The 26,226-nt window shown below is 37.5% G+C and overlaps 2 protein-coding genes across 6 annotated transcripts in view; one reads left to right on the top strand and one right to left on the bottom strand.

Annotated features, from left to right (window-relative positions):
• The window catches only part of LOC139963048 (leucine-rich repeat serine/threonine-protein kinase 1-like), a 495,817-nt gene that overhangs the window by 210,089 nt on the left and 259,502 nt on the right, over nt 1-26,226 (bottom strand). The window lies entirely within an intron of this gene.
• The window catches only part of LOC139963285 (sestrin-1-like), a 93,539-nt gene that overhangs the window by 4,469 nt on the left and 62,844 nt on the right, over nt 1-26,226 (top strand). The gene's annotated exons all lie outside the window — the stretch shown is intronic.

The raw sequence follows: 26,226 nt of genomic DNA, 5'->3' as shown, positions 1-26,226 counted from the left end.
GGTCCTCATCTATAGAGACCTCTTACAAGGACAAACCCAATTGTTTATGAAGATCCCGAATAGTTTGAACTTAAACACTGTAGTATCTGATGGAAAAATATTGTAATGTGCAAGGTCCTCATCTATAGAGACCTCTTACAAGGACAAACCCAATTGTTTATAAAGATCCCAAATAGTTTGAACTTAAACACTAGTATCTACAGTACAGTAATGGTAAATGGAGAATATTGTAATGTAAAGTCTGAATTACTACAGTAAGAAACAAGAGCTGTGATGTTGTGACCAGCATTTGCAGTGGAGCCAGTGGGACAACCCCACCTGCTCCACCCCACCACACCCTCCCACCTCCAGAAAACCTCAATGGACCTTAACAATGGTAGCAAAATGACTCATGTAAAGAATACCTTGTTAGTTTTCCACCATCAGATTCTGTACCTGTAAGTGACTTGGCAGTTTTTCAAAAACTGCAAATTTTTGTGGATCTTGCTTTTGAACTCTATGAATGTAAAGCAATCTTGTGTTTGCATTCCTACCTATGGCATGATCACGATGTGGCCAAGCATCTTTCCCTTTACATTCCAACTTCCTGCCAAACATTGTACCCTAGGTGAACTCTCTATGACAAAGATGTAGTTATATTTAGATTTTTTTTGTTCTTTCTTTAGTTCCTGAATTGTCTACAATTGTCTATAAGAGTTTGATGTCTTCTACTGTATGTTAAGACTTGTTCATTATGCACTAGAATGAATCCATACACAGAAGGTTGTAGTAGTGTAACAATCTTCAAAGCCTCAGTACTAGTAACTTTGAATAACTAGTGGTTTTCATTTTTTGTCGTAGTTTCAATGATGTTTGTGACATCATGGTATTGACAGCACTGTATATTGTTGATATGTCCTGAAGCAGTTTAATATCAAGGAAAAAAAATAGGCATTTTTTTTTAACATTTCAGTGTTTACCTGTACTTTTGAAAACAAAAGTAATCTGCCATGAAAGCTAAACCCTTGTAATTGTTCTTTTCCAACAAAACATGTTGTTAGGAAGGAAACCCGACATGCAGTGATAAACCGAAATGTCACAAAAGTTACAAAATAGTCGTACCACTGCATGTTGCCTTTCGTCAAGAAAAGGAAGAAAAACTAAGTTGCTCAAATATAAAACTCAAGTTCAGAACTTGTTCATCATATTGATGTACAGTAACAATTTCTTTTTGTGATTTTCAACAGATCTATACTTAAGTTGAGACCGGCCTTAAGTAGTCAGCAAGTCTGAACTTGTAGGCTCCTAACTGTACATGCACAAAATAAATGACTTGTTTCAGAAATTAGCCTTATCTGTCAACTCTTTAACCATGAAGTAATGACAAGTTAAACTCTGATACTGGTATGCAAACACAGACAGATTATGTGACCTAGTGACACCAGGTTTGTTTTTTTATCAGAGAGTGTTTGTCAATCACGATCCTGGCAGAAAACAAACATGAGCAAGATAGCTGATAAAGAAAAGGCTTTATCTCTTTGCAAATAGAAAGGCCTTGTTTGTAGTTTGTATCACAAAGTGTTAAATGGTCCCTTGTATGTAGAGCTGTCCCCCCCCCTCTCCCCATCCCTGCCCGTCCCTGCCCAATTTCCATGGACTTAAATACTGATTTATAACTTATTTAGTAGACAATGGTACCCAAAAAAAAAAAAAATTGTTTAGTTTGGACCATTGTGATTGAAATTTTCATATATTTTCTATACAGCATAGATATCTTTGCTATTGGTTTTAAGATAACGACAAGAATCTGCAAACAGCAATGTTTTCATTTTACTCATTTCCTATTCCAACCTTTCAAACAAGGAAAGACATTCATATATATACAGTACTGTACCTCATTACAAGTAAAAGTAGGACACAGATCATAGTGGCTGCTGATGTCATGCCAACAGTAGGTTTCAGTGGATTGGCACATGGTTGACAATTTAATTAACCACACACTGTTCATGAATATTCAGCTGGGCTTTAACCAATCCTCATGGCTTCACTTAAACTTTATTTAAGTGACTTCATATCAATTTCCTTGGGAGACAGACAGTGTGAAAGCCATCTTTGACATTTGATGGAAGAAGTAGTATGGTACACTACAATTACAACACTTTGATTTCTCTTTAAAATGTACTTCACTCACTCACTCACTCACCCACTCACCCACCCACCCACCCACCGTGCATGCACACACACACTCTCACACTCACTCACTCACTCACCCACTCAGTCACTCACTCACTCACCCTCTCAATCACTCACTCACTCACTCCTCACTCACTCACTCACCCACTCACTCACCCACCCACCCTCCCACCGTGCATGCACACACACTCACTCACCCACTCAATCACTCACTCACTCACCCTCTCAATCACTCACTCACCCTCTCACTCCTCACTCACTCACCCACTCACCCACCCTCCCACCGTGCATGCACACACTCACTCACCCACTCAATCACTCACTCAATCACTCACCCTCTCAATCACTCACTCACCCTCTCACTCCTCACTCACTCACTCACTCACTCACTCACTCTCTTATTGGTCCACTTAATTATTGACCCACTTCTGGACCCATCATTGACCCACTCGATCAAGATCCCATCTGAATCCACAGTACCATTCTCTACAGTAAATCTTTATATTGCACAGGCTTCAGTTTCAGACCTCTATTAAAGGCCTTTTAGTATATATATATAACGACTTAAACTCACCTTACCAGTACTTGTACAGTAGTTCAGTACATGGTTAAAACTAATTTCACAGAAAGATGCTTGCAAACTAAAAATACTTCTATCGTGACCGACTTTTGTATTAATTCTTTAAATAACGAGACTAATATTTAATATGACTAAGGATGGATGAATACCGTAATATTTATATAAATATCTTCCATTCTCCATACAGTCTCCACTATTAAACACTTAAATAATACAGACTGTAGAGGTAAGTTAAAACGTGATGTACAGTAATCTTTCTCCATTGCGTTCACACAAGACATGGTATTTAAAATTACAGTGCTGTGGATTTTGAGGATCCAATAAAAATATGCAGACCATTCAAGTTTGGGAATTTGTGTTGTTTTGTATCAATTGTGAATAGGTATGTTCAGGTTCAATAATAAATTAGCATAGTTAGCAGTGATTTTTTCTTCTGGTTAGAGCCAACAGTTGTACAGAGTTCTGGTCGGTCTCCCGGTGCAATACTTTCTCATGTTTGCGATTGTGACTGTATATCTTCTAACAGACCTGTGGAGTCTAAAACCATTGGACATTTCATTGGATGGTGTGTATACGGTACTGTATAATACGGAAGTGTTCATAGTTAGTACTTAAGCTAAACTTAAAAGTACTGTAAACCTTACATATTCAACGGTACTGTATGAGAAAGGCTTATTATTCTACTAGTACTTGAAAACAACAAGTAATGCACAATGGATGTTTACACTTTGTAATAGTCTGTAGTTTGTACAGTACACTTTATTTGCTTTTACAGACTGGATGATTGAAATGCTTTCCATTTTGTCAAATCCACCATTTTAGGTAGACAATTTTGGCCATTGTTTGACATGTACCAAATTAGAACTGGAAATCCCTAATAGAATTTCAAGACCATGATGGGAATGTGCATGCTACCCTAAGTACTGTGGGTATATTGATGATTGTGACTTTTGTTGGCTTGAAGACTGGTGAACATCTTCCCCTTGAGAGAACTCCTTCACATTTCATCACTTGGAGAACTCTCCCCCACCCACCCTCCCCACCCAAAGTTAGGGAATTAAATGCATACAGTAGTTTAAACAGGATAGATCATGAAACAAAACTTGAAATACTAAAAGAATTATTGCAAGGATGGTATGCCCTTAACTACACAGTCTCTAATGTCTAAATCTGGATCATGTGTCAAGATTCGATATTTCTTTCTTTCTGGTAGAGGTTCAAAGAAGTTAAAATGTAAAAACTTTGTTCAACACCGTAACTCCAAACAAACAGCTGACATGAACTTCCTATGTAAATCTACCTTCTAGTGAATACAAGAATCCTATCCGTTTTAGTTTACAGTAGGCCAAAGGTCATTTGATGTCAACAGATGGCAAAGTCTGACACCTTGGAAACACAATAAATCCAAACCAGTATTGCTTGGATTACCTGTAACTTCACACTTAAGCAATTGATCTATTGACTACCTCTAATAGTGAGGCTGCAAGAGTTTCTCCAGATGTGTGCAAGTTCAGTTAGAGGTTGAATGAGAGGGTATCAGTACAGTGCCTTTATATAACATGTAATATATTTAGTCTATTCCTCCCTTACCTACAGTATATCCTACACATATGCACTGCAACCCCCATAGCCCCACTGAATGGTCACTCACTGCCCTTGTCCCTGCTGAATCTGCCATTCAGAATGGGTTTTTAGAATGGGTTTTTCCCCCAAAAATGGGTTTTTCGAATCTCTGTTATAATCCTTTTAATCTTTCAACCTTCTAATCCTCCATCTTTTTTCTTATTTGTTCATACTTCATGATTGTACTTTTTACGTCTTTTGTGTACCATTATTATGTGTCCGATTTATAAAATTTTGTAATTTATACTGGAATAAAGAAATTGAAATGGAGAAGTCTTAAGGTGTGACTTTCTTCTTTTCAGATAATTGACAAAATAGCAAAATGTTTTCAAAAGAAAGAAAAAGAAAACTGCAGCAGAATGTAGGTTATAGCCTATATACAGTTCTTAAGCCGACAAAAGAGAACATTTCCTGTTATCAACAAAGTCAGCCTCTTGCAAGGACAAATAAGGGCAAATCTAATCAGCGTAAAAATTCCAGTGATGAATGTGTACAGTAGAGATACCTGTAATGATGAATCTCAGTATTATAGTGTTTTGACACTTGAGCCTCTAACGGGATGCAAACCCAACCTTCATCTTCTTTGTCTCATATGACAGAGATCAATGTGAAGAACAGTCTCCCCCCCTCTCCATCCCCCCCCCCACCCTCTGCCTCCAAACAGCTGAGAAAAATCTTGTTCCTTGAGGGAGATATCGTAGTCTAAAAGTTGTGTCTGCGAGCTGTCATTTTGTAAATCTGTGATGTCATACTGTAGTGCCACTAGGAACTTTAAACCAATGACATCATTAGGTCATGTGAATAGGTTTGTTACTGTAGATTCAACATTTGCAAAAACCCATCTCCATTTACGAAATATAAACATTGTAATAGAGACAGGAAAATGTAACCGATCGAATAGAAGCACATTTGGCTCGAATGACGACCTATTTAGAGTCGATCAAGTCCGACGTCAGCCGTTTGTGTGTGTGTGTGTGTGTGTCTAGAATCTTTAAATCTGTGATGATATCTCAAAAAGGAGAAAGGAATTTCTTAGATGTTTGGTACAGTTTCATGTTCATAACATCTACATTGCACAGAACAATGATGATTGTTGGAGTTTGTGTCTCCTTTATTAACCCTTGACCTAAATTAGAATTGAGTTTGTTTAGCTGTAAAGTCATGTTGAATGATGCAATAGTAATATATATGCCTACAGTGTAGTCCTGTACAGCATGGTGTCCCATACAGTATAGTTCCCTCTTCAACAGAATGTAATGCACATTCCATTAATTGTTGATAACACAGTTGATTGCATACCTTGCTATGTACACTCCAAATACTGACTTGTGTGGTCACTGGGTTGTGGCTTGGTCTGGAGATAGCATATCAATAGAAAGTAATGACCATCTGACATAATAGACTGGCCAGATAATTGGCTTATTAGCCTCTTCCAAGTGCTAAAATAGCTTTTTCCTCTGTGACATTTGGCACTGTACCTAGTGCTGCAGCGTCCAAACAGATGAAAGATTCTTCTCCATGATTATCTGAACTTTAACATCATGGTAGGATGGGGGGGGGGGGGAAGGGGGTAGCAGCAGGAGAATACTTTAGGGTTGTGAAGATCCTTAATAATAAGTCCTAGAAAGTTTAATTGTTTGTTAAAAATTTCTAATGGCCAAGAGGGATTCAGTTCACTACTGTATCTTGATATTCATTCAGGAAAGATGATGATGCATCAGTAGAGATAGAGAGAGAGAGGGTGTGTTCTAATTGTTTGTAGAATTTGATACATACATCTCTGACCTCTGAATATATGGGTTCGTAATAAGTCATTTTGGCTGTCAAATTGAATTACGTTGTCACTGATACATAGACTGTTGGAAGTCCTCCAGGCATTGAAGGCGTTCCTTGCTCCTGCAGAATGGCACAACTGCGTAGCATCCTAGCAAATTTATGATGCTTTCCATTTCAAAGCTGTGTGAAGTTGTTGCTACATGTTTAATGTACTGTGAATTTGTGGATGAAAATAAATATATCTTTACCTATGAAGTTATCTGGTGATTAATAGAAAGACTTACAGTACTTAGAAAGCTAGTTAAAAAAAAAAATGTTAAAGTTTTTGTCAAACAGTTTGCACCATATGGCATAATTGCTATTCAAAACAGTATATATTGAAAAGCCTTAAAGGTCATGAATTGAGTATAGCCTTCAGTTGGTTAGCATTCTGAAGTGCAATAATATCTTTTCACTACTGTATATATATATACTGTAACTGATTGAAAATTTTGACCTTTCAGATTATTTGCAGACATGCTGGAATGTTAAATTGTGTGATAGCGTGAACAAAATGCCTTTCAGGATCGCCGTTGAAGGCTGCATGGAAATTTGAACATTGGGCAATATACAGTAGATGGTCTTGAAGAGCATATAAATCTAAATGACATGTGAAGAACAATGACAATTTATTTCGCTCCTCGCTTACCTGTCTCCCCACAATCTTAGCACTCTCATTCTACGGTGCCTAGAATGAACACTATGACCGGCCCCTCCGGTCAATGCCTTTCCTTCTCATTGTACCACCCAAAGTGCCTACATCGTTCCTTTTTTGTGTGGATTCTTATTCGATTTACAGTAGTTAGATCGAACGGTTTCCTCAGGATCTTTGTTTGAAGAGCAAAGGCATTATCAGTGTATTGACTCCATCTAATTTATTATCTGAGCACAAAAATACATTTACTGTTTACCTCTCTTTTATGTTTCCGGTCTACTTATGCACTTTCCTCTACCTAATCCACTAACTTGAGGTAAAATGTAAGATTAATGAATGACAAGCTTACCTGTGTCCTCACAACTTTAGCACATATTCTACCGTGCCTATAAGGTTTGTGGTAACCCTTTAACACTGTGTGCCCTCCATGACCAGCCTCCCCAGTCATTGTCCCTCCTTCTCATTCTACTATTTCAAGTTCCTACACACGTTTTTTCGATCATATCCATTCTCTCTTCTTCCTGAATCTACCATCTCTGAAGCAACCTAAGCAGTGTCCCACAGACTTTTGCATTCCTGGAACATCCTTTTTTCATCGCCGTGATATATTGCAGTTCAGGAGTCTTCTCTGGCAACTATTTTTTCTACACTGATACAGAATATCTGCACCATCTTCACTCTCCGTTTCAGTACACCAACCACAGGTCAAATAAACTGAAAGGTTTTTGTTTAGGATAGATTAATAAAACAAACCTGCCTGCAACAGTGGTTGAGTGGTTGAAGTATTGTATTTTTTTAATTGCCTCTCATTCCATATGTATACATATAAATAAAGTACGCAGGTGGTGATATCATACGGGCCATTGAGTGGTGTAAATTCATATTGTACAAATTACGTAGAGATACAACTACTTGAAAACAGTTGTGCAATGGATGCCATTACGTTAAAATCTCCCTATCGCAAGGAAAAATGAAGTAGAAAAAAAATTGGAGGTTGTCACGGTAAAGGAAATACATTATGAAATGATGCCAGAACGAATGCCTGGATGGTGTGACTAAGTATATACCCAATAAACATTGCATGACGTCCTAACAATGTTTGGAACAAACTGTATGGGTGGGGGTCTCTTGTTAGATATGCATATCTTGGAATTAATTATTCCAAAATTGTCACAGAAATGTTAAAAAATGTGTTATAATGTTTTTAGTTATTCATTATTGTGAGTGTGACCGTCTAAGCCTAGATATATCTAGAATATTTATGACTCATTTGAGAGTCCCTTTAGGCCTTTTATACCTCCTTCCAGGAAGGATAAGATGGACAGTGTATGTATATATGTTTAGCATGTATGGATAATGGATAATGACCAGGCATCAGTAGTTTCCTTCTACAGTAACTTTATATGAGAGCTCACTAAGTTGTTAACTGTACGATAAAGTGATGGGCAGTAAAATGAGGGTTTGACATTGTAGCCTGGTAAAAAATTATATGATATCTCATATGTACTGTACTTGTATAGTCACAGAATAAAATACTATGTAGGAATATTAAATTTCAAACGACATGTAAATAGCCATAGTAATTTATAGTATGATAGATAAAACTTCATATTACAAGCCTCCAACTTACAATAAATCACTTTCCTGCTGCTTTCGAGGTTGTATAGAATGAAAGTTGGGCGTATTACCGGTTAAATAGGATATAAGTTACTGTGGCTTCTAACTGGCACTCCCTAATCCCCACCACCTGCCCCTCCCCCTCCAAGCAAAGAATTGTCCCTCCCCCTCCAAGCAAAGAATTGTCTAAAGGGATCTTGGTCAGTTGGTAGAGCATAGGGCATGTGACCTTGAGATAACTGGTTTAATCCTGTCAGTGCCCACAAAATCCCAAATGATTTGATTCTTGGAGCAATTTCAGATGGAATGTACCTATATATATATACTGCTGTATAAACCCATGTACTCAGTACAAAGAACCACCCCATACAGTAGTGATTCCAAGGCAAACTACACACACCATCAGGGTCACCCAGATCACCTTTGGTATATCCAGATGGACCTTCCCACATCTTCCAGGCTTCCAGCATTCTCCTACCAAACACAATATAGCCTTTTCTATTAAAGTTGAAGTTGCTGGCAGTAATTGTATTGCAATTGGTTACCGTACTGTAGTTTGTGTACAAGTGTGGACTTAACATATTAAGATCAGTTTTCCTGTACTGGACTTAATAACAACAGCTTGACCTTTCAGAACTGGCAGCACTGCTATATAGATACAATTGGAATATTAAAACACAACTTAGACCTTCCTGGTGGAGTTTTACAATATTACAATATTTGAGCAAGACTAATGTAGAGCAGTATGGTATAGTTATCTTCTGTTAATAGCATGGTCAGTAATATAAGAGGGCATTGGCATAGTCCCAAGCCTCTAAGTATATACACGTATATGTAGTTATTAAAATGAGAGTCAGTGGATGCTGTTATTGAGTAGCGTTATCATAATAGTCAAGTGTATGTAGTTTTTACCCTGGGCCAAAATTCTCTTTCCTTGCTTCAGCTTCTGATTGTTATTTGTAATGAAAATGTTCCATCCATTATTTGAAGAGGATTTTGCTTAGACATAATTACTGAAAACTTTTATAAGCTGTGAAACTTATTGACACATGTTTGAAAAGAATGGATCATTCCAAATTGGTTTATAATTTGCCGAAAACTTTATTTCTTGGGTACGAAAGAGGAACCAAAAAAATCCCTGTGACATTTTATTCTATTTCCTTCATGCTGTTATTGAGATAAACTGCTTTGTTGACATTTATGCACAAAGTTTGCACCAAAAAATAAACTTGAAGCAGAGTATTATAGGAGTGATCTTATAATTTGGATATTGACAAGAAAAAAACAACAGAATACTATGGGGGTTGGGGGGGTGGGGGGGGAAAGTTAAAAGTTTTGTGTTAACTTGCCAGTCCTTTCACCTATTCACAGGGGAGGGATTTAGTCTTTTGTGTGTGAAGTGTCTGTTTACCTTTTATACTACTAACTTACCCTCTTCTTTATAAACTGGAAGACTGAAGATATATTGATTTCCATCTATGTGCAGCTGTACTGGTTTACAGTGTGGTTTACAGTGTGGTGGTGGATTAGCTTTCTTAACTCTACAATACAGTGAAGTGTTATACATGTATTCATTCTATATTGTGCCCACAGTCTCATATTCATTCATACAGAAACTATTACAATACAATAGATGGTATTGTACTAACATTCAATTGAAACACATTTAACAATCGATCCTTCTGTCTTTTGTCTCAACACTGTTGCATCCTTCAGAAATAGATCAATCTTCAAATATGTTCAATTTTTCTGTACATCAATAGACATTTACTGAAACATTCTCGTATTAATTGTTAATGTTAAAATGAGTTTAGCCAGATTTTTGTTTTTGTTTTGTGAGATTTGAAGCATACCATGGAGTTATTACATCCCATTTTAGCTCCATGAGCTTGCCAATTTCTTCACATGTATAAATGATCATATGATTGCATCATTGCAAGGCCAAGTTACAAGGACTTGTAGAAACCATACATAAAAATCATTCCATATATCATTGAAAATGTTAGTCACTGTGAATACACTACATGTACAGTAGGTGTTAAAGTATTTAGGCAACAGAAGATTCCATTCTGCAGCAGGGACCTTGTGGTGATAAACAACAGAGCTCTACAATGTTGGGATTCTTTTGAAGTGTGAAAAGGTTAGTGATAGGTCATGTGCAGGTTAATGTGATAACAAATTGTCCACCTGGAGTATGGTACTTGAATTGAACATTTGATTAAAGCCATGTAACTGTTATCCTCCATGGTACAACATATTAGTAGTTTAACAGTTATGATGTTACTTCTCATATCTTCTTTCCACTTCACTTGGGTGAAAAGACTATGCATACAGTGTTACAGGCTGTAGGTACAGTGCTTTGTCAGTTGAGTTTAGTCAGAGACTAAATCATGTAACATGTGTAACCTTTAAAAGGATAACAGTATACAGTACCTACAGAGTGTGAGCCTAGTTGGAAAAGGACACTGCAATGTAAGAGACACACAATTAACGCACATCTGGTACATTTATAAGACCACAGTGTAACAATTGATACGTAGAACGGCGCAATGCCTTAGACAAAACAACATCGAAAAAATGTGTGAAAAAGTCAAATGATACTTAGGCATCACTCGAATAGCGTGTTGATTTTAAGGAAGTTCCTTCCAGATGATGAAAGCCCAAAACACTGCTGAAGAACACCAATTAAGTGTGATTTGAAACAAAGCAAATTAAAACCAGAAGAAGATTTCTTTACTTCACAAATGGTCGATTTGGAAGTAAAACTAGGTGATGGGTGATGAGGGTCAATGGGGGCGCAGTGCTAAAATGTTACTAGTCATTAGGGTAGATGCGAAAGTGCAATAGTGTACTCGCGACAGTTAAGAGTGGAGTGCAGTACAATACCCAAACCAAGGAGTTTTTGGAGGTTTCAGCTATTGACTGTTAATGTCTTCTTTAGAGACAGAAAACAAAGTTTACGCTGCGATATGATTTGATTGAATCAACAACACTCCTTTTGTGGGGGGGGGGGTGGGTAGGGGGGAGGGCAAGAGTGAAATGTATGTTTTATATTAGAATGTTGATAGATAAATTTCACTTTGTCCACAGTGTGAGAGTTTTATATTACATGTGTTTGCATAATGACAGTATGCTTCCAAAGGGGAATCCCTTATAGCACAATCCTTCCGGATAGACATGCTAGAATTTTCTCAATTTACACCAACCATTTCTAACAAAAATAAGTTTGACCAGGTTAAAGTGGAAGATCATTGGTTGTTCCAGTGGAATTGTATTCGATGTGGACCCACTGGAGAATTCATAAGATTCAACTTACAGGTTCATAACGTTTGGTTAAGGCCAGGGGTCAAAGACTTCTCTGTACATAACAAATAGTATACATAAAGTTCACTTAAGCTTGTGAATAAAGTTAACACTGCGATATGATTTGATTGAATCAAAAACACTCCTTTTGTGGGGGGGGGGGGTGGGTAGGGGGAGGGCAAGAGTAAAATGTATGTTTCATATAAGAATGTTGATAGATAAATTTCACTTTGTCCACGGTATTTTACATGTGTTTGCATAATGACAGTATGCTTCCAAAGGGGAATTCCTTATTGCACAATCCTTCCGAATAGACATGCTACAATTTTCTTAATTTACTGTACACCAACCATTTCTAACAAAAATTAGTTTGACCAGGTTAATGTGGAGGATCATTGGTTGTCAAAGACTTCTCTAACAAATTGTATACGTAAAGTGCACTATAGCTTGTGAATGTGAAAGCCATGCATATATGGTTATTGGTATGTATTAATGCATCCAGTACTTGTGCATACAGATACAGGATGATACAGAACTAGTCTGAGCTACTGTCGTGAACTGTTCTCTCACATTCACGGAACAAGTTTCCATTCACTTTTGAATAACTAGTTTTTTGTACAGTAATTCATAAATTTTCTTTCCGTAATTCTGAGACTACCGTTCAGTATAAATTTTTTGGAAAATTCCATTAAAGTTACAGGCATTTAATTATGATATTTAAACAAATTCTTTTCCTGCCTTACAGTACTATACCTGGACCCTGTACAACCATAGCACTCCAGCCTGTACACACAATTAACTTCGCTCCTCTCTTAACTGTCTCCCACTCCACATGTGCACTTTCCCATCTACCTAACTATACATGGGAACGTTTTGGCACTGCGCCCTCGCTCCCTGGGCACCGTCCACTTACACCCCTTTCCGATTCTACCACCCAGGAAGAAAACTACCCGTTTTGTTAGAAAATTTGCTTAGCGTTTTTCGATCGTTTTTTTCTGATTTTTGGGAATCACATCTTAGATCTTTGGACACAGGACTACTTTCCCTGCCAATTTAAAGAAGCACTCTATTAGTATCCTTTCATTTTCACTGTATTTTTCACATACTTTGCTTTCCTTATCTCTCCATTTTGTCCGTATACCTGTTATATGTATATTTGTTTTGGGGATTTAAACTGGCACCTGTAGCATAGCCAAATGCTGTGCAGCAGAGTGGTCAAATTGCTACACAAAAATAATTTGTATATATATACAGTACACCACCCATTGTGTCAGTTCTTTTTTGCATACTGTACATCTGTGGTGTTTCAGCATTTTTCAGTATTTTTTATGAGAAATGAAACTTAGAAACATGGGAATCCCTACTACAACAGAAAGGGATGATGAAAGTAGTGGGTGTTGATTTGGAATTTACTTCACCCCTCACCTACCTGTCTTCTTCACCTACACACACCTATCTACCTGGCCTATTAACTGGCACCTCCAATGACCCTATCTGAGGTCACTTACCTCCCCCTTCCGAATCTACCATCCTAACAGGAAATGAGTTATATATGTACTGCAGCTGGATGTAGTGTTCAAAATGTGACCAATTTCTAGACTGGGTAAATGTGGTAGTAGAGTCAAAGAAAGTTGACTAAGTTACTATACAGTATCAGGTGTTACCTGCCCAGAATAAACACAACATTTTTGCAGAATTTTTCAGAAAAACGATTTTTCAGAATTTTATGAGAAACAGATTGATCTATCTGTAAATTTCATATACGTACTCACTGTACTGTGCCTGAAGTGATCTGGTTGTGTTTTTAGCACTGTCCTACCTTTGTTAATCCCTTCCCTTCCCCTCCCCTCCCCCCCCCCAATGCCTGTCTACTATCCTCTTTCTCCTGGCTAGTTTTTCATTGGAATGTATCATCACCTGTCCTATCATGCAAGAAAATCCAGATGTATTTTTTTGATTAATGGTTTGGATGCACTTAGCGCTAGTTATGGTGACAAGCATGTCATATAGCTCCAAAGCTTAATGGAATCATTGATTAATATACTGTAATGCCTTAGAAGATGCTTATCTGTGGTCTGAGCAACTGCATTGATGGTAAACCAATGCTGTTTTTTATATGGGGGGGGGGGGGTGGGGGTTGGGTTTGATTGATGAAAAGTATTGCCAAATCAAACTGAGTGTGTACACATGATTTAACAAAATTAGTTCTATCACAAGGAAATGGCCTTCAATTATTTTTAGCTCTTGTTTTTTTGAATAGGGAATTTACAAGAACTAGCAATTTACTTTTTTTTTCTTTTCTTTCACAATTGTCTCTGTATTATTCTTTGTTATGTATGTGAACAAACGAATGTAAAAGTGTTGTATTGTCTGTGACAGTAATTAGTCACATTGCATCGGTCTTTGAAGTGTCTGCTCTTTTTTGGTTTCGCGAAAAGGGAAAATTATGGAGTCAGTCTTACCGACCTTTCAAAATTGTGAGGGGGTCTGTGGATTGCAAAGTCGGCAATGACTATAACTCAGATCGGAAATCTGTTATTACTAAATATAACAGATTTTTCAACATGGCAACATGCAAAAACGTTGTACTCAAAGCCAAAGCCAAAGTGAATTAATCAGGTTACGCATCCGGAATATATGCACACTACGTTTTTCAATACTGCCCTCATTACCGCCCTCATTACCTTTCGGGGAAGCATTTCATACTGTACTTTTGTTTGCTTTGTTTGCCCCAAGTTAGTTGTGTGCCCCAAACAGTCATTGAAATTCCATCCTTGTAGGGCAGCATTGCTTCATTCAGCTTATAAATTAATTCAAAGACACTAATTACATGCATGACAATGCCCACAGTACAAAATTATTTAATAAAAATTATTGGTTTAATAAATTTACGTTACTTCTCGCTTACTGTACCTGTCTCCCACAACCTTAGCACTCTCGTTCTACCGTGCCTAGAACAAAGAGGTATCCCTTTTAAGACTGTGCTCCCTCTATGTCCGGACCTCTCCCGTGAATGCCCTTCAGATTCTACCTCCTAAAGTGCCTAGACATCCGTTTTGTGTGTTAATTTTATCCTATTTACTGCGCTTATCACTTACCTGTCTCCACACAACCTTAGCACTCTCGTTCTACCATGCCTAGAATGAACTGGTAACCTTTTAACACTGCGCACCCTCTATGACACACCCCTATGGTCAATGCCCTTCCTTCTCATTCTACCACCCAAAATGCCTACATTTATTCGTTCAAAACTGTGTATTTTGAGGCCTTTTTCACTTAATTGGAATAATGAATTTCTTCTTAGAATCTTTCGTGGGCATCCCGATAAGTATCCTTTTCATTTCGGAAGGTTTTCAGGATAGCCCTTTCTTACCATTTCTATTGTCACTCTCCTTACACTTGAGTAAGTTTTTGGAAATTTAGTTGAATTTTCTGAAGTTTTGTTTTGGTAACATTTATACAGTTTCGTGAGTATACTATCCGTTTACAGTGATTTAATATATTGCTGAACATTATAATCTCCACAGTTCCAAAAATTTTCTTTCAGGAAACCAATCTCATTTTGCAAATTTTTCCAACTATAAGATCGGAAGTTTCTACACATCAATCTTTACATTTTACAACTGAATGAAGAAGAAAAAACAGCAGTGAAAGGATCCCCTAGGGCCACAATTATTCCCTTATTCATTAAAATTTAAAATCATTTTGTTCTTTTATATTCTGCTTGTTTGTTTTTTTTGTCACTATCATAAGTGTTACTTTATGTATCCTGCTTTCAAACTTCAAAATTTAAAAAAAAAACCTTCTTTTGTGTGATCTCTGAAATAGTCTGCAATCCATTCAATGTTCATGAAGAGTGTCACTATGAATTCAGTGTACAGGATACTGCAGTGAAGGTCGAGTCATTACTGTATGTTTTAAAGGTAGTCAGTATAGGCCCCAAATTATAGCACGCTATAACTGCTAGAATTTTTCAAAAAGTACTTCCTGGAGGTCTTTACTCTCCAAATTGTTCTCAGACATTTTTAAGGAACACACAAGATGACTGAATATCCCAGTGAGGAAAATTTCCTCGAAGGTTGTAATAAAAACAGTCTTAAGAATTTTGACCAAAGGTGACCATATTTGAAAATCTAGCATATTTGGGGCCAATACAGCATACCTTTCAAGTTAAGCCAAGTCTTTACTTCACTCATGTGCAACAAAACCTTCAACTAAGGGGCGATCCTGAATGATAAAATACAAGTACATCAAAAACATGGAAAAATTGAGGGGATACTTGAGCAGTTATTTGTTATAGGTGAACTAGATGAAGAAACTTCTTTCTGACTTCAAAATGTCTCAACAAGAAAGTTAACCCAGGCGTAAAAATGAAGGTCGGAAATTTCCAATATGAGCATGCGTGATAGGATCCAGAATGGTAGATTTGGAAGGAGGACACCTTAGATATGGTCAAGACCTTAGATACAGTCCATATAGGTAGGTGTGATTAGGTAAGGGAGACAGGTAAGTACCTTCGTTCGTAAATACCCAGACCAGTAAGTTTGGTGGGGTTGGGGGATAAATGATGAAGCCACAGTATGATACTTTAAATAGCATTCATGAATGTTTAAGTTTTAAAATGACCCATTGAAGTGGAGGCACATCGTGGTACTAAGGAACAGAGGGCCATGTCGTGGTGCATTGTAATCTTGAAAGTTACCAGTACTTTGGCTAGGGTAGATCCTAGTGCATACAGTATGTACAGGAGACAGGTAAGTATAGTCATTCATAAATAACTAGACCAGTAACTTTTTTTTGGGGGGGGGAGGGTGGGTCTTCAATCAATTACATTTTCAATGTTGCTCTTTGCCACAATATGTTGGAATACCATTGTTTATGGGGAGTTCTCTGCTTTCCCAGGTATATTTATATATTACCATTTTTGAAATAAATAAACCATTAAATTTTGAGGTTCCTGTAGGTTGAAATAAATAGGACTACTACCTGGGATGAAGGTAGCCTCTACCTGCGCTTACACAATAATCATGACAATAATCCTTGATTGGATTGAGCGGGATGAGACAGATAAATCAAACAAAAGTATCAAACAAAAGTTGACGTGCTTATAAATGGAAGTATACATTACTAGATTAGTTACAGTCTTTGCTTCAATTTAGGAGCATTATGGTTGATGTTCTCTTTTTTTAGAGAGACTTAATACTTGCTCGCTAATCTGAAAACATGATAAGCAAGTCTAAAATGATTTAGCCCACGATCGCTTTCTTCACTAGTGTTTTCTTATTTGATCGAGCGCTGTTTTTCCTCCGTGGAGCTGCTATATGTGCAAAGACCTTGCTTAAGGTACGTACTGCTGAGTTTTCAACTGTACCTAAAAGTACTGTACCGTGGCATTAACATAGACACCATAATACACTTTAACAGAAGCACCAACAGAACCTACAATACAAGATGGGATTATGCTTTACATATACATATTTTTCTTTTTTTATTCTTTTTTTCTGTTAATATACCTATTTTGATTCAAATAAGTGTGCGTTAGAAATGGAAAAAAACAAGGAAGAAACGTGAAAGATTCCACCAGCTGATGGCACTATGACATCACTCATTTGACAACCCATGCATGTCATCTAGGGTACAAGTAATTTGATTATATGCATATACTTGAACTTCAGATAGTAAATAACAATTAAAGTAGAGAAGAATGAGCTATCCTTACATCTCAGAGCTGTCTGCTTCGAGTGTTTTAATATCGTTTTTGATGTCTATTCTGTGTTTGACTGAGAGGTGTCACACAGATTGTACCGACCAGTACAGAAGGGTTTAACAACTTTGTGACATTTATGATGGTTAGCTGTCATTGTTATCATGCTGGAATTACTATTGTTAGATACTTTATTGTGCAGTAAATATAAAAGAAAACAATTGTCCAGGGACCAAAGGATATAGTCATTCACAGTACTAACTAAAGCTGACTATGTATTATTTGGTATTGAGGTTCATTGACAAACAGGAAAAAAGCTGCAGTAGCTGCAAAATTCCCTGCAGTAAGGCTGCATCAATTCGAAACAACAGAGATAACCTCGCCAGACAAGCATGCCTGCCAACAGTGTTAAACTGCACACCAAATATGACATCGTACACAGCATGGCTGAAGGAGGCTGCAGCCTCCTTTAAGTGTTCTAGTTCAGACAGAGTACAAAGTTCTAATTTCTGAGTTCTAATTTTGGAGCTATTTTCTTTCTTTTAAAACCCCAAAGATACATATACAGCAGTTTCATCCAAGAATCCCTTAAATTTGTATCAATTATTCTGAATGGAATTCTATTCATCCAGATGAGTTCATTCGATGCATCTCTCTTGACGTCGGTCAATTTCCTCTATGGTCTACCTTCTCTAATATGTAATATTGCATCTGAGCTTCTTGTTCAATTTCGTACCACGCAGAGTCAATATAGACCAGGTCATTTCAATTAAATACACTTGGCATTTGCGAGTCCCATCATGCATTGCTGCTGCAAATACTGCTTGTAGATATAGCCTCTTTGGCATTAATAAATGTCTTCAATACAGAAGGCAAAATAAAGAAGAAATCTCTGCATCCCCGCCGACCCTGTCAACAGGACGGAAAATTTACGCTTCATTTACGGATTAATCAGATCACCTTTAATGGAGTAAAAAAGAATGGCCGGCAATCGGCCGCTTACACCACGTTCCTCCTTCTCAGGTCTTTTTAATTGACTTGCGATCGCAAGATTGAGATTGCTTGGGGTATGATTCCTTCCACATTGATTTTTATTGGTATAGCAACTCCACGAAATGACCTATGTGCACTTTTAGATTACTTCCAATCTTTGTAGGTTCAAAGTTTGATAAGCTTCACGCCTGGTGGAATGCTACCTCTCGACAGGAGTGCTACTTTGGGGGTCACATGGTGGTACTGTATATGTTGTGAGGTGTGATGATCATTGTCATTTGATAGAGGTCACCTAATGATGTTATTCACATGAATGTTGCTGCTATAATGGCATTTGCAGAACAACTACAATGATGGCATCATTTACCACCCATTGTCATCCACTTTCTGGAGTAAGCGGGATGGCTAAACCAGTCAATATGGGTCGCATTAAAGTTGAGCTACGGACATGATATTGATACATGGTTTCCACAAGCATTGTAAGACATTTCTTCTGTTTTTATATGATCAAGAATGTATCCCTTTAATGGTTCTATTCTTGTCCATTTCTTGCCTACACACATGATCATTCAGCGGCTGTAATAGTGCCATTTACTTTTGGGAAATAGCTGTTTCAAAAGTAGGATGGTGGTATGGGAGGGGGAGGGGGGGTGCAGTAGGTTGTAGACAGGCTGTGTACTGTAGACATGGTACGTCAGAGTGCGTAAGTATAATAGACAGCTGTATTAGATGGAGGAATGAACTCAAAAGTTCTTTTGTTTCGTGCAGCTTCGCACAATAGACGCTGGTGGTCTGGAAAAAGATAATCTCTATTGACTCTTTGATAATCTCCGATTATTGACAATCTTGATATTGATAATCTCAATATTGATAATCTCTATAGACATAGCTGAAGCTGTAGTTTAATTGTATACAGTTTGTATCCTAATACCAGAAATTTATGTGAAATTCCACTTGCTTGGTTTCTCTCATCCCTACAAATCCTACTCACCCTCCTAGAGTATACCCCCTCCCCATTGTCTCATATGAGGGGGGGGAGGTGGCATTGCCTGCTTCCTTTTCCAACTGAACTAGTATGAAGTCTTGCAATCTATATATTCTTTTCTAAAGATATAATTATTGTAGTAAACAACTTGCAGATGACAACATCATATTTAGATACATTCTGAAATTGTAGATTTAAACATAGGTGTACATACTTGATCTGTTGAGTGTTCAAGAATAAGTCCTTGCTAGCAGAAATACTGTTTTCCAACATTCCTCTCATGGAGGTCATGATAAATACTTATGAATGTGTTCAGCTACTCTATAGAAAGCCAAGTAGCTGTGACATCCACTTATAGTAGTGGTTGAAATGTGCTTTCAAGTGCAGTTGATGGATATCTAGGGTCTCCATAGGGAAAGACACTGTAAGCTTTGGGATTACATGTGAAAAGAGGCAGACTTTAAGCAGACTTTAAAAGGTGCAATAATTATAAGGATCTATGCAGACACAATAGGACAGAATTTAGAAAGGAGTTAAAAATCTTGTAAGCTGGTCTTTGTCAACAGAACTGATTGCTGTTTGTTGGACCAGAAGGAAAAAATATGTGGCATTTTCTTTTGCAGCAAAAGATCTCTCAAAAGAAGTATATATTCTTTTTGAAACTCATCTTGATATTTGGCTTTTTTTGAACATTATTTAAGCTAACATTCCATGACAGTGTAAAATTCATTGTTTAACATATCATGTGAACTTGTTGCTGGACCGGTGGTGATCGATGTACATGAAAGCTGAACTTTGATCTTGGTATCTGGATTCATCTTATAGTGAGTAGTACAACAACCCCATTGAAATGTAAGTGAAATCCTATAAAAATCTTGTGAAGTTTATGTGAACAGAATAAACCTAACACTTCATTATTTGGCATGTGGATCCATCTTAGTGAGTTCAAGAACTGTAATATTGAGTTTTGTGGAGGTCAAAGGTTGTGGAAGTTCAATGAGGTCAAAGTTGAAATAGTTATGAACATGGTAACCCCATAACTAAAGATTGGATGGTGTTTATTCTTGCTTATATGTGGATCCACCTTAGTCTACAAAAGAATCTAATATTGTTTTTAATGGGGGGTGGTGGAGAAGGAGGCAAGGGGAAAGAGAAGGGGGGGACAGAGGTCAGCAAGGCACAAAAGTCTGGAAACTTTTTAAACTGAAATTTGAAAAGTAAAATGGGAACCCTTAGACCAGACTGTACAGCAGAGAAGAGTGCAGAAGTATGGTAATGACATGTAAGGTTTTGACACTAAATTATCAAAAGAAAGTATTTAGTTGTCTATTTTTAAGTGGTTGTACAAAGGATCTTTGATTCTGTGCCTTTGTTGAGTTCCCATCTTTTTGGTACCTTCCAGCAACAGTTTATATGCTACTCAACAAGGCCTGCAGTTGATCAAAATTTAAGACACTAATAAACGCCAAAAATAGCCACTGCCACTGGTAACTCTGCACTACACGCACGTAGCGGCAAGGAAGATACGCGTACCTCGAAACGCCTCCATTGCCGTGGAAATGATCGGGTGCTTCGTAGCGTGGCAAATGTCAAACCCGTAAATCAGGTAACTATGATGGTAGGAGTTTTCCTGGTTTGTACATGGAATGTAAACATATCAACAAAACTAGAAGATTACAGGCTTTTAAAAATAAACAAAAAACAATTTACGCAGGGATGTCAGTTTCGGAGCACAGTTGTATACTCTACCTCCCTGAGTTATAAACCACACGGTGCATGCAGACTGTTTTGTCATATAGGAGAAGCGCCGTGGAGTACTTAGCTACAGTACCACCACGATCACAGTCTGCCTTTCACAGTGTACAGTACTTAGTAGTCATTCACTTGTATCATGTAAATATATGTAAATGTATAATAAGAGGGTCTGATGTTTCAATCCAAGTGCCAGGGACTCTTGCTTTGATATGGAAATTAAGCTATGGCTAGGCTTTGTATTTATATTTTTCAACATTTACGATACCTAAGGTTTTTTTTTTTGGCCTTCTCTATATAGCATTGTGTAATGGCAATTGGTCATTTCAGTATGAAGAGAATTTTCTCTTCAAGTCTGCTCAAATATAAGTTAGGTTGTTTGTTAAGTACAGGGAGGAGGGGGTGTTGTGATCCATGTGTGTACAAATATTTGTTTTCGCGCAACAAGAGAAAATGTTCATGGCACAATTCAAGTAAGGCATCGTTTTAAAAGGGAAAGCTGCAGCAGCTGCAAATCCCCTGCAGCAAAGCTGAATCAATATCAAACAATAGGGATTATCTCGGCAGACCATCAGTACCTATTGTGTTAAACCACTCTACCAGGATAATATATGTTCTTTGCAGCCTGGCTGGGGTAAGGATGTTAGTTAGTCCCACAATGTTTGGGCATGTTGCCTCTTGTCAGAGGGGAAGATTGTGCATTGATAAACTGGTGTCAAATCATTAAGCTGAGTCTTCAAGTCATTAGGTCAATAAGCTGAGAAGGAAGCAGGAGGTTCTGTCTTTTATTTTAGACTATCATTTTGTTTCATACTCAGAATGCAGGTCACAGCCAAACTATATTTTTTTGATTTTAGCTTTTTGGAACTTTACCTGGTTAAGGAGGTAGGGTCAAAGAAGGATGCAGGCAGGGGGACGAGAAGGATGTTGTGCATATTTTTCTCCCTTAATTCCTAGCTAGACTAAATATTATCTTTGCTCCTCGCTTATCTGTCTCCTCACAACCTTAGCACTTCGTTGTACCATACCTAGCTAGACTAATTGTAAGTTCATGTGGTAAATACAAGAGAGATGTCGCAGATGAAAGTTTGTAGGACTGAACAAGCTAAATTTGAGAGTTTCTTTGTTGTTTATCAGTGGATGTATGTACTGTAAGCTAATATGAAAAACAGTAGCTAATAAGCAGATTCAAATGATTGAGCAAAATCTGAGTGAAGTGGTTTATATGTAGTAACTAGGCCAAGGCCTAAAATTTGGCTAGTAAAGGAAAATATCAGTGTGTTGTCTTGGAAACATTTTGTTTGGTTCCGCAGTTATGCTGACTGGGTACTGCAACCCCTATAGGAAGTGATGGTTTTTGGAGAAAAATGTGGGCCATCCATGCATGGTTAGTGATGCAAAACCAGGCATAAATTGCTTGAAACAATACCTGAATTCAGTGAAAAAACACCTCACTCAAGTTTTATGTCACCATGACAACTTTTTAACATAAAGATTATCCCAAAATCAGGTGAACCCAAGTGCAGAGTAAATATTCACAAACTGTCAAGGAGGTGTATACAACTGAAAAGCACTTTACGAGCGACGATACTTACCTGTCTCCCACTCCACATCTGCACTTTCCCATCTACCTAACTACACACTAGAAACGTTTTAGCACAGCGCCCTCGATCCCTGGGCACCGCCCACTTACACCTCCTTCCGAATCTACCACGTAGGAAGAAACTACACGTTTTTGCTAGCGACCTTTCCGTAGCTAATTTCATCCAGTAAATTTTGGGGAGACTACTGTATATTATTAAGTTATTGAAGATTTGTGGCCATTTTAGCATCCAGGGTTTTCTGTCAGTCATAGTGTTCCTTTAAACTGCCAGCAACATTATCACATTCAAGGAAGTCTGATACCAGACACCCAAAATGAACCCTTGACCAAGCAAATCCTGATCGCAGTTAGAAAAATATTCGTCTTCAAAGTTGTGTCATCACTAAGAGTAGTGTCCCTTTAAACTGCCAGCAACATTATCACATTCAATGAAGTCTGATACCAGACACCCAAAATGAACCCTTGACCTAGCAAATCCTGATCGCAGTTAGAAAAATATTCGTCTTCAAAGTTGTGTCATCACTAAGAGTAGTGTCCCTTTAAACTGCCAGCAACATTATCACATTCAATGAAGTCTGATACCAGACACCCAAAATGAACCCTTGACCTAGCAAATCCTGATCGCAGTTAGAAAAATATTCGTCTTCAAAGTTGTGTCATCACTAAGAGTAGTGTCCCTTTAAACTGCCAGCAACATTATCACATTCAATGAAGTCTGATACCAGACACCCAAAATGAACCCTTGACCTAGCAAATCCTGATCGCAGTTAGAAAAATATTCGTCTTCAAAGTTGTGTCATCACTAAGAGTAGTGTCCCTTTAAACTGCCAGCAACATTATCACATTCAATGAAGTCTGATACCAGACACCCAAAATGAACCCTTGACCAAGCAAATCCTGATCGCAGTTAGAAAAATATTCTTCTTCAAAGTTGTGTCATCACTAAGAGTAGTGTCCCTTTAAACTGCCAGCAACATTATCACATTCAGTGAAGTCTGATACCAGACACCAAAAATGAACCCTTGACCTAGCAAACCCTGATCGCAGTTAGAAAAATATTCGTCTTCAAAGTTGTGTCATCACTAAGGGTAGTGTCCCTTTAAACTGCCAGCAACATTATCACATTCAGTGAAGTCTGATACCAGACACCAAAAATGAACCCTTGACCTAGCAAACCCTGATCGCAGTTAGAAAAATATTCGTCTTCAAAGTTGTGTCATCACTAAGGGTAGTGTCCCTTTAAACTGCCAGCAACATTATCACATTCAGTGAAGTCTGATACCAGACACCAAAAATGAACCCTTGACCTAGCAAACCCTGATCGCAGTTAGAAAAATATTCGTCTTCAAAGTTGTGTCATCACTAAGAAGAGAAAATGTGTATTTTAATCAATACCACAGTTTTCTTTTTATACCCCATCTACGGACAGATGATTGTTTGTTCAAAATGGAACAGCACATTATTTTTTGGACAACTATGACAAAAGCTCCCTCAATTACAAATTTTCCTCCTTCATTTTAATCGATTGTTTTTGAAATCATGGAAAGTGAAACTTACTGATGTAAAAAATTCACAGGATGTTGACTTTTTGTAGGCTCATTTTTATTGTTTTCTCATATTTTGTTGGAGCTTTGCTTACAAACTGGAAAATATTGCATATGTAAAAGTGATGTTCAAAGTTCAATGGCTTGCAGAAAGCTGTCGTTGGTTGGCTAAGTTTATTAAGTTGCTTAGTTCTATAGGAAGGGCAAAAATTTGATCTTTATGTTGTGAAGAGACAAATTTTAAAAATATTTTGTATCAAAGCAGGTTGTTCCAAGTGTTTTTGGTTCAATTTCAGAAACTGTTTGATATTAAAAGTCTATTGACAATTAATAATGTAGTAAAAAATGTAACAAAAGTTCATTTAATGTGATGATCAAGGAAATTTTATTAAATTTGGTGGGGCACTGACCAAGAAAATTTCCTCACAAACGATTCCTTTAAATGCAATTAAATAAGCTAAATTATTGATATATGAAACAAATTGAAGAAGAAAGAAGGAAAGACTGCAGTGTGGTTGGAAAGTATTAGGAATCAAACTCTCTGTGTACTGCTTTTATGAAGCTGTGTAAGGTTTTTTATTCCATTCTGTTCAAATTACTTCTGGGCATGTACAGAAAAAGGCATTGAAGATTCGCCCCAAACTGCGTGCGGACATCTGAAAAAGTTAACTTTCCGTTGCTTGCAAGTGACGTTTTGTTCGTGTCGCTGCAAAATGCAGACTGTACAGTAATGAAACATGATACCTTGCCATCTTTAGCTGGACCTGAGATGTCCATCGCTGTATTGTTTGTACACTGTGCTGTGGGTATTGACCGCAGCTGTATGTACTGACTGTACACTAGTGTCTAATTGGTAGCAAGCTCTTTGTGTGTATTTTCTGGGATCGATGGTGGTGTCTAACACTTCTGTTACACCTCATTCGAAACTAGGTCAGATTACCGGCATTAGACATTTCTTTTTGAGCGAGTCTTCACACCCTTTAAGCATATCTATGACATCATCTAGCATGGATTATGGAGATCATTCCAGCGCATTCACCGATTCACACATGAGTATCGTATTGTAACAGTGTTAAATAGTACTAAAAGCATTGTAAGGTTGTGCAATTTAGTGGTATATAAAGTATAAAATTTAAGTTTCTGTTGTACAATAGGGTACAGTTATTTATTTGATCATGGTTCAACTGAATACGGGCATGCAATTTTTATGGGTTTTTTTTGGATACCTGCCAGTTTTTATTGATCATATCTTGGGTGTTTGTATGCAGGGTGATGTAATAGTATGTAGTTTTTTGTATGGAATAACATGTACCACAACAAAATCTGGCCAATAGTATCTTGTTTTGCTGACATGTTTGGCATCTATCCCCAGTGTTGTTCAATAGGTAGTACTGTAGTTGTTGTTGCTAAGCAGTCATAAGCCTGTTTGGTGAACTCAAGATCACATGTAAAATCATGAGTTCAGACCTTAAAACAAGAAAACCTATCATGCCTTATTGGTACCGACAAAGATATATATGCCAGATACAGAATGGAATAATAGGGGATCTATGCAAATGTGATATCAGGTTAGTACATAGTTATCAAATTCCCAAACCAGGTAAGTTTTGGGGAATTAAATATTTAGTTGCTGGCATTTATATGTAAGTTTGACAAATCTTCTTCTAAACTCATGAAATATGTGGGGGATTATGAGCATAATTTCAATTTTAATTTGTCACTTTGCCACCCACTGTCTGTGAAATTATACCCACAAAGCATTTTGTGTAATGTGTGATTTCGTACAGCACTTATGCTGCCTTTACATTACAGATTAGACCCCTCGCTACTTCTTCAGCATTCAATCAAGATGAACTGATTTTGAACCTCCTTGCATTTAC

Source organism: Apostichopus japonicus, chromosome 21 (genome assembly GCF_037975245.1).
Source record: "Apostichopus japonicus isolate 1M-3 chromosome 21, ASM3797524v1, whole genome shotgun sequence".
Taxonomy (NCBI): Eukaryota; Metazoa; Echinodermata; class Holothuroidea; order Aspidochirotida; family Stichopodidae; genus Apostichopus; species Apostichopus japonicus.
The sequence above is the reverse complement of the archived record's forward strand: the minus strand, read 5'-3'. Positions and strand labels throughout refer to the sequence as shown.